The following is a 9,656-nucleotide window of genomic DNA, read 5'->3' on the forward strand; positions in this document are numbered from 1 at the left end:
AGGCGGGACAAGTCCGGAGGGAGGGGAAGAGCACACAAAACCAGGAAGGCGGGTCTAACTGGGCGGCGGCCTGAGAACGTGGGGCGGGGCCTTGGGGGGGAGTGGGCGGGGCCTTGCGGGAAGGGTCGCGGCCTGGCTGGACGGGAAGGAGAGGGGCGGGGCCGGAAGGAGAGGGGCGGGCCTAGCGGGGCTGTCACTCAGAGCAGGTGTATGGGGCCTGGCTGGCTCTCTGAACCCAGACAGCCCTGTCCGGCTTCAAGTCCTTCTGTGTCCATCGTCCTCAAGACCCAGACTCGAGTTCCTGGTCACTTTTACGGGGTGTTTTAATTATCTATCACTGATATATAGGTGATCCATGTTGTAGGATGTACACAGTGATATTTGCTATCTATGATACATATGGTGTGATCTACCACGACATATATGATACCTAACCCGTGGTATCTACCGATGATATAGTCTATGATGCATATACAGGATACGTATTGTGTGATAAATATATCAATGACATATCATATGATAGGTACATATGTAATACATATCATGGGTATCATATGCTATATACTCATATGCTGTATATTCCTGCACCATGCATCTATATGACATATATCATATGGACATGATATACAGTGTTGGCCAAACATGAGCTGAATCACCTATGCTGGTTACGGGGTTCACCACTGTCCCCCTCCTCCTCCCCTGCTTAGCCTCCCAGCTGGCCTCTGTGGTCTCTACAATTGGCCTTCCTCATCTTCTGGCCCTGGTGAGAGGTTGGAGGGAAATCAAAGTATTTGTTCCCTGGCTTTCTGTGTGCTGAGTCACAATGAGTTGGCCACGGAAACCACAAAAATGGGCAACCACCACTGCCACGGGGCCCACTGTCCCCACTGACCCTTAGGCTTGAAATAAGAGTGACTCTGCAAAAGTAGTCTTCTCCAATGCCCTCCCTCTACTTGCCGCACCCCATTGTGAATAGTCTGTTAAAACAAAACAAAGTTCTGCTCAAATGGAAACAGTGGCCTGTGCCATGGGTTCCCCACCAGAGCTCCGACTTAACAAATTTGCCTGGATCTTCTCCGGCATCTTCAAGAAGCATGGCTCCATTTATATACCAGATTTGACTGCTACCCTAAACTCTTCCCAAATGACTGCAATGGTGGTGCAGGAATTCATGTCAAATTTCAAGCCTTGGGAAGGCAGCAAATAATACATAAAAATAAAAGGTGCTGGCGGCTGACATCTGTCAACCTAACTGCTCAGGAGGCTGAATTAGAAGGATTGACGTTTGAAGCCCATACAGGCAGGAATACCAGCCTGGAGTGAAAAAGCTAAGAGGGCCGGGAGTGTGGCCTGTTGGTAGAGTGCTCCCCTAGCATGCACGAAGACCTGGGTTCGATTCCTCAGTACCACATACGTAGAAAAAGTTGGAAGTGGTGCTGTGGCTCAAGTGGTAGGGTGCTAGCCTGGAGAAAACCCAAGGACAGTGCACAGGCCACAGGCCCTGAGTTCAAGCCCCAGTCCTGACACACACACACACACACACACACACACACACACACACACTTAACTAACCAGACTATTGAGTAGTTGTAAAGCTAACCTTTTAACTTGCACTTCAACGAAGGAGATGAATGGAGAGCTGGCTGATATTTGTTGAAGTTACGCAATTTACAGTCACTGTTGAACACAACTTACCAAAGCAAACTTAAAGTTCTGTTAGATATACTTTTATTCAATGTTAATACAAACAGTACAAATTGGAAGATTCAACTGGCACTGGTGGCTCATACCTGCAATCTTACTAGCTACTCAGGAAGTTAAGCTCTGAGAATGGTGGTTCGAAGCCAACCTGGGCAGGAAAGTCTGTCAGACTCTTATCTCCGATGAACCATAAAAAACAAACAAACAAAAACAAAAAACCCTAAAATGGAGCTGTGGTTCAAGGGGTAGGTCGCTTCGCTAACCTTGAGCAGAAACATTCAGGGACAGCATTCAAGCTCAAAAAAGAAAGAAAAGGATACCTTTTTTAAAAAGCATCTGTCATTTCACTATGAGTTTTTTTAAGCTATCAAAAATCAAAGCAATTGAATACATGTCTTGTTTTAAATGTCACGATAGCCAATCTGCTCAACCCATCTGAATGGAATATTGGGACGAGTCTTTTATTCTAATTTTATATTCGTGAAAAATATGAAATGCTTATTCAAATGAAACTGCATTTTTAAAAAAAAAGGCAAAAATACAAACTCACAAAGATGTCCAGGCTCTGATTTTCAGGGAGCACTGGAAAGAGTGACTGTACAATACTGCCCTCCAGTGGTGAGAGATGATTCTCTGTAACGACTTTGGAGGTTAATATATATAATACTTAATATATAGTGTCCTATATTATATAGCATATAGAATACATATATAGAATACATCATGTTCTATATTGTATAAAATTATATACAATAGAAAATAATATATATTGCCATATTTAACAAATTTAACATTGCCATTTAATAAATTCTTTCCTGATGCGGCAACCTAAGGCCCCAAAATATTAATGATCACATACAGTTTCTTGGCACTGGAACTTGGTATCTGATGATTTTGCTTATTGGTTGGCACCTGAGTCACGCCTCCAACCCCGATCTCAACCCCGATCTCACACAGTTTCTGAGAAGCCATGGAAAGTGAGTGAGTGATCTGTTGGGGGGCTTTGGGCCTTAGTCTAGTTGTCACTTAAATTGTCTTGTGCTGCTTCTATGTGCTGGTGACACAGCCATCGTGGGGGAGGGGGTAGAAGCCATAATTCCTTTCAATGACTTAATCTTCAGTCACGCTGCCATTTCTGCTCTGTTCTATTAAATGCATATCACTGGGTGAACAAAGGCAGTGAAAATGCTCACTGGATACTATGTGAGAAATGAACGATACAACTTGTGGGTAGAGACAGGTTGAGAATGTGGCTAGTGGTAGAGTGCTTGCCTAGCATGCATGAAGCCCTGGGTTCGATTCCTTAGTACCACATATACAGAAAAAGCCTGGAGTGGTGCTGTGGCTCAAGTGGTAGAGTGCTAGCCTTGAGCAAAAGAAGCTCAGGGACAGTGCTCAGACCCTGAGTTCAAGCCCCAGAATTGGTAAATAAATACATAAATCAATATGAAATATAAATATGTAAATGTAAATCGCTAAGTCCTGTAAGTATTCAGGGTGGAAAATGAGGCTCCATCTGGCTTTGGTTCTTTGGGGTGTGTGTGTGTGTGTGTGTGTGTGTGTGTGTGTGTGTGTGTGTGTGTGTGTCTATGTCTGTGTCTGTGCTGGTACTAGGGCTTCAACCCAGGGCCTCAGCACTGCCCTTGAGCTTTTTCACTAAAGCGTGGTGGTCTACCACGCAAGCCACACTTGCACTTTTGACTTTCTGGTGGCTCATTGGAGATAAGAATAGAAAACTTTTGAAGGCTATAATGCATTTGTCAGTACCCCAGAGATTCTGGAAGGTTTTCTTCTTATTCCTCACCACAAATCAGAAGGGTCAAAGATTCTTACACACAAATAAAATGACAAATTCTTCTTGTAGTCGACTAAAAAGAACTCTTTAAAAACAAATTTAAGCTGAATGACCATGGCTCTCGCCTGACATCCTAGCTACTCAGGAAGCTGAGATCTGAGGATTGCGGTTCAAAACCAGCCTGGGCAGAAAAGTCCTCCTGAGACGCTTTCTCTCCAATTAACCACTCAAAAACCAGAAGTGGTGCTGTGGTTCAAAGTTGATAGAGCCCTGCTGGCCTTGAGCAAAAGAACTCAGGGACGATGCGCAGGCCCCGAGTTTAAGTTCATGACTGACCAAAAAAAAATACTAAAATAAAATAAAAATACATTTACATAATTGAAATACATTTCCTTGTGAACGGGGGCAGGAGGGAAAACCTGGGAGAGGGTAAAGGGAAAGGACCGATGTCCAAAAAAAAAATTATGGAACTGTACATTATCCTCATAATAATATTTTTAATTAAAAAATACATTTCCCATGGTCACATGGCAGTGATAATGTCCAAACTAATGACCTTGGAAGGTTGTCATTAGATTCTGAACAAATCTAATGGATGATTAAAAGAGATGACATGGTTCTCAACAGGATTTCATGCTTAGGGTGTTTTGAATTCCAGTGCTTTTGACCGCCTGTCACGGTTGATTGTCTAATTCTCCAGTCATGCATGTAAACAGAGGGTTTGCTGTGTTTCACTGGTTGTGCCATTGTAAGTTATTAGGGTGGGGGTGTATGTGGTACAAAGTACAGGCCAACTGCTTTTTTTTTGGTCAGTTGTGGGGCTTGAACCCTGGGCCTGGGTGCTGTCTCAGAGCTCTTCAATTCAAGGCTACCACTCTCACTTTGAGTCACAGCCCCTGTTCTGGTTTTCTGGTGGTTCACTGGAGATCAGAGTCTCATGGACTTTCCCTCCCTAGGCTGGTTTTGAACTGTGATCCTTAGATCTCAGCTTCCTGAACAGCTGGGATTACAGGCGTGAGCCACTGGTGCCTAGCTAAAAAAAAGAAAAAGAAAAGAATCTTGACACAGGATTGAAAGCAGATTTTGGGGACTCTTTTTCAACTCCAGCTGCCACTTCCTACAGCAGTGAAACCTGGTAATATCTCTCTCTCTCTTCCTCTCTCTATCTCTCTCGCTCTCGCTCTCCATTCAGTTATTGGTGGCTATGTCACCCTACTTGGATCAAGTTCCAACTGGCCTTTTGCAGTGTCAGAAAAAAAAACAAGTGGAATATCTACCTACATTTGGCAGTTGAAAAGCTGAGAGCTCAAAAAGGTGATAGGGCTTGATTGAACTCATGAAGCAAGTTGGCTGTGCACCCAGTATGAGAAACTGAGAAACTGCCTTTCACAATAACCACAAAGACACCTTGGTCTCAACCCATCAAGCAGCCACTATAAAGTAATCGTTCCACCTACCACAGATGGAGAAATGGGCGGGGTGGGGGGGGGACAGTGGATAAGTGTATTTCAGTATTTCGTGAATCCCATCAACTCACAAGGTTATGTAATGCATGCTTGAATCTGAAGCATGCAAGCCATCTTTACAAAGAAGGTCACAGATTATAGATGGAGAATCACCACTACCCATTTGTTGGTCTCTTTAAGTTCTTTTTCTCATAATTCTGAAAGTGTTCGGTTTATAATGATGCCCCATCTCTCCTAGTTCACAATTATGTATTGGCTGTCTCCTCATTCAGAACGATAACACTCAACAGCAAGGCAGTTATGACTTCTTTTTATCATCCATTTGTCCTTAGATCCCATAGTGGGTGTATGATGAGACTGCTGAAATAATCCTTTTTTTTTTCCTCTGTAACTATGGTTGCCACATTGAAGCTCATTTGTCTTGATCTGTTTTTTTTTTCCTTCCATTTTAGGATTCTATTTTAATGTCTTGAATATGTAAGACCTTGATATGGTACCAAAGTTAAAAATGGTAGAAGAGCTGCATGCTCGTGCTTCTCTCTCATTCTAGCTACTCAGTAGGCTGAGATCTGAAGATCACAGTTCAAAGCCGGCCCAAGCTCGTATAGAAAGACAACCAAGGTTACAGAACTTGCATTTCTACCCCCTCTGAACTTCATTTCTTGTTTTGAGATGGCAGTATGCATACTAAGATAAATGTAATGAGAGTCTCAGAAAATGAGAATGAGAGAGGGCGTAGGGAAAGGAAAGCAAGACAGAAAGACTTTTTGAAGAAAATATATATGGTTTTAAAAAAAAGGGTTTTTTGATCGAATTCAATTTACAGTGCCTTGATCTGCCATCTGGACATGTCAGTCAAATTGTTGAAAGCTGAAGCGAGATGCTTTGACAAAGAGACAAGAAACTCTTTATGGCTAAGAGATTCTGACTTACGATCAGAAATACTAGAAGCCATGGACTGGGAGTTTAGCCTACTGGCAGAATACTTGTCTAGTGTTTGTGAAGACCCGGGTTTGATTCCTTGGTACTACATACATAGAAAAAGCCAGAAGCGGTGCTGTGGCTCCAATTGCCAAACTCAGGGACAGCAGCTAGGCACAGAGTTCAAGCCCTGGGACCAGCATACACACACACACACACACACACACACACACACACACACACACACACACACACGAAGTAACTTTTTTTTTAATCTAAATAAAATAAACCAGACACACACACACACACACACACACACACACACACACACACACACACACACAAATCTATTCTATGATTCGAATTATTTCCAATGTCCAGAATAAGGTATTTAGATCTAGAATGTTCTTCCAAAGTCTCCTGTGGGTCTAGTTTTGGTACTAGCTTGGTTCTGTGAGGCAGGGTTGACTTTTGAGAAGCATGGACAGTGGTGGGTTGGCAGTGGGTTTGGGGGTGTTAGATTATTCGCATGTGTTCATTGGGGGATTTTTCTTTGGGAGGGGGTTAGTTTACAGGGCTTGACCTCGGGACCTGGGCACTGTCCCTGAGCTTCATTCATTCAAGGCTAGCTCATTACCTGCCCTCGGCTGGTTTTGAACTGTGATCCTCAGAACTCAGCCTCCTGGCACCCCGCAGCTGGCTCTGTGTTCTTGAAGACCCAAATGGAACCCAATCCCCTGTCTCTCTCTGTTGCTAACTACCCCGGAAGAGACTCAACTTCTATCATCATGTTCTGTCTATATGATCCCAGGACCCCCAAAATAATGGGGTCCCGAAATGTTCACCAAACCCTCAGAATTGTCTATCAATGTAAGTCTTTCTCTCCATATGTTGACTTGTCTCTGCTATTATGGTTTCTCAAGACTCTTTTCACCCATTTAGATCGAGATCATTCTGAGATGGAGGCCTTCTCACGCCCACAGGAGACTAGACCGTGACCCAAGAGAAATGGTACAGAGGTGAGAGAGGGGAGTTTTGGTCAATTATTGCAGAGGTAGGAGGTAGGTTGGGATTATGAATGTTACAGGTAAGTGAAAAGGTTGGTGGTTGCTGAAAGGGGATGGCTGTGGCAAACCACGGAATTACTGAACCCATAGGCAAGAATATCAAGTTTGGTGTCCTTTCGAGGGTGATTCACACACACACACACACACACACACTCACAAAGCTAAGGAGAGCCAGACACTGGTAGCTCACGCCTCTAATCTTAGCTACTCAGGAGGCTGAGATTTGAGGATCGCAGTTCAAAGCCAGCCTGAACACAAAAGTCGGTGAGACTCTTATCTCCATTGAACCACCAGAAAACCAGAAGTGATGCTGTGGCTCAAAGTAGTGGAGTGCTAGCTTTGAGCTGAAGAGCTCAGGGACCTGAGTTCAAGACCCATGACTGATTAAAAAAAAAAGAGAGAGAGAGAAAGCATAATTGAGTCGTGGGTATACATACACATGTACAATTTTTCACCTATCTTCTAATAGACACTGAAATCGATGCCATATTTTGTCGGCTGTGATTTGAAATCTACAGCCAAAGAAGGCTGAGTATATCATTAAAGCAAATAATAAATAAAGGAAAAAAAAGTGTTTTTTAATCTTTTTCTCTCCCTACTGCTAAGAGTACTAGGGCTTGAACTCAGGGCCTTTTGCTCTCACTTGGCTTTTAATTTTGCTCAAGACTGGTACTCTACCACTTGAGTCACAACTCCACTTCCTGCTTTTTCCTGAGTTATTGGAGATAAGAGGCTCGAGGACTTTTTCTGCATGGCTTTAAACAGAGATCCTGAGATCTCAGCCTCTTGACAGCCACCAGAGACTGGCTCACTAAAGAGTTACCAACTTAGAACATTTTGAGCTGGCATTTTTTTCCCCCCTCGTTCATTCAGTCATATTGCTACAAAATTCTTCCAGCTGTGGGCAGACAATCATAAAATATTTCAGTGTGGAATCTGTGACGAGTGAAAATGGTTCCCTCTGAGAATCCCTGCTGAGCCAAGGCTAAATAAACCAATTTGCTGAATTACCAAGAACCGAGGATTTATTGTAGCACAAATCGGTGAATTCCCACGTGTCAAGAAATGTAATCGAGCCAAGATGGCTGTTTGTTTTCTGTTGCCAGTGTGGGCAGTGCAGAAGGATGTTCAATAAGCTGTATTAAACTGAAGGACCCATTTTCGAAATAAATCAAGGGTGTGAATGAAAAGGCTACATAGATGTTAGAGGGGAATTTGTTTATAGCACTTACTTTCTTCTAATCCATCATATATAACTACAAATCGTCAGTAGCAGAAATAATGTCTACAGATATGGGATTTTTTTTTTTGACAACCGTAAGGCTTGAACTCTGGGTCTGGGTGCTGTCCCTGAGCTCCTCAGCTCAAGGCTAGCACTGTACCCCTTGAGCCACAGCATCACTTCTGGTTTTCTGGTGGTTCAAAGGAGATAAGAGTCTCACAGACTTCCATACCTGGGCTGGCTTTGAACTGAGGACTGAGGTCCTTAGATCTCATCCTCTTGAGTATAGGTGGCACCTGGCTGTGATTTTATTTTATTTTTTTATGATGGGGAGAGGCAGGTCCTAGAATTTACACTCAGGGCCTGAGTGCAGTCCAGCACACATACACACACACACTCCTGCCCCCTTCCTGCCTTTCAGCTTGCTTTCTCCTTTGGTAGTGGTGTGTTGTAAGGGTAGAATGAATATCTGATGTTTTCCTGAGAGCTAGCTGCAGGTGGCACACCCTGTCAGGAGACTGAGATCACAGATTGAGTTCAAAGCTTACCTGGACAGGAAAAATCCTTGAGACTCTCATCTCTCACCAAAAAGTCAGTAGTGGAGTTGTGGTTCATACGGTAGATGGCTAAGCCTCAAGCACAAAAGCTCAGGTGCCCAGGCCCTGAGTTCAAGCTGAGCTGTGAGAGCAGAAGAGGCACAAAAATAAATAAATAAAGCAGAAAAACAACACCAACAAAGCAGATCAGACTCCACTGGGGAGCTGATATGGGATGCCATGTTGACTAGAAGAAAGCCAGGAGACTGGAGACATGTGACATAATGGCATAATGGCACTGATCTGGATCAAGTCAGGGGACAGGGTTACAGGAAGTTTGAGAGTTTAGGTCCAGAAACCTATTGTCCAAAACCCTGCCCCTACCTCTAGGAATTTATTTATTTTGCCAGTCCTGGGCCTTGAACTCAGGGCCTGAGCACTGTCTTTGGGCTTTCTCAAGGCAAGCACTCTACCACTAGGCCAAACTCCTGACCCTTTATTTTTTCCTTTGAGATGGGGTTTTGGTTCTATCACTTGAGCTATACACCCTCCCCCTCCCTCCCCTCAACTCCAAGCCCTTTTAGTGTTTGTTTACGCGCGTCCTGGCACTTGAACTCAGGGCTTGGGGAACTCAAGGATTGACACTTCACCATGTGAGCCATCCCTCCACTTCCAGCTTTTTGGGGGGGGGTTAATGGGAAAGATGATTCTCACTGGCTTTTCTGCCCCAGGTTGACTTTGAACCTTGAATCCTCAGATCTCAGCTTCCCGAGTAGCTAGGATGGCAGGATTCAGGCCCCAGTTTGATGCTCTCACAGAACCCTTTTCCCTTCTCCTCCTCATGGCAGACACTGGGTTCTGACCTGTCCACAAAGAATGGAAAAAATCAACACTTAGGTGACTGAAACACAAGATTCTGGGGACTCAGCTCTCATTCAGAAGGGCAAT

This window comes from Megascapheus bottae, chromosome 32 (assembly GCF_031878675.1).
Source record: "Megascapheus bottae isolate mThoBot1 chromosome 32, mThoBot2.hap1, whole genome shotgun sequence".
In the NCBI taxonomy this organism is placed as follows: Eukaryota; Metazoa; Chordata; class Mammalia; order Rodentia; family Geomyidae; genus Megascapheus; species Megascapheus bottae.